At 39.5% G+C, this 423-nt stretch overlaps 1 protein-coding gene across 1 annotated transcript in view; it reads right to left on the bottom strand.

The window, feature by feature from the left end:
* Nucleotides 1-423, bottom strand: part of LOC119588068 (probable E3 ubiquitin-protein ligase XBOS31) — a gene marked incomplete at its 3' end in the record, with an annotated part of 4,682 nt that overhangs the window by 3,493 nt on the left and 766 nt on the right.

The raw sequence follows: 423 nt of genomic DNA, 5'->3' as shown, positions 1-423 counted from the left end.
TCATATACACAATATCACCTTCATCAGCGTCATTTTAAGAATCACAGACCCTCCTTACAAAAGCAAAGAAAAAAGAAGAAAAAAATGTAATGGGAATTTAGCAGAGGGTCAGAGAGAGACACAGAACTAACAATGCATATTCCCCAACCAAACAGACATCTAAATAATTAAAACCCAGAACAATAAAAAAAAATAATAAACCCAATATCACAAAGCCCGTACAAAAAAAAGAGAACCGTGCCTCTCTCATGTAACTATATGAAATTCCTTCCTAAACAAGAAAAATGAGAGGAAAAAATGAAAAAGAAAAATCTTTAACAGACTTTTAAATTGCCTGCTGACGACCCGCAGCGGCTGACACAGGCTCTGCGAGGGCGGGACACAATGGGCGGGGCGAGCAGGAAGGACCACGAGACGGGAAAT

This window comes from Penaeus monodon, chromosome 23 (genome assembly GCF_015228065.2).
Source record: "Penaeus monodon isolate SGIC_2016 chromosome 23, NSTDA_Pmon_1, whole genome shotgun sequence".
Lineage (NCBI taxonomy): Eukaryota > Metazoa > Arthropoda > Malacostraca > Decapoda > Penaeidae > Penaeus > Penaeus monodon.
This window is presented reverse-complemented; position numbering and strand designations above follow the sequence as displayed.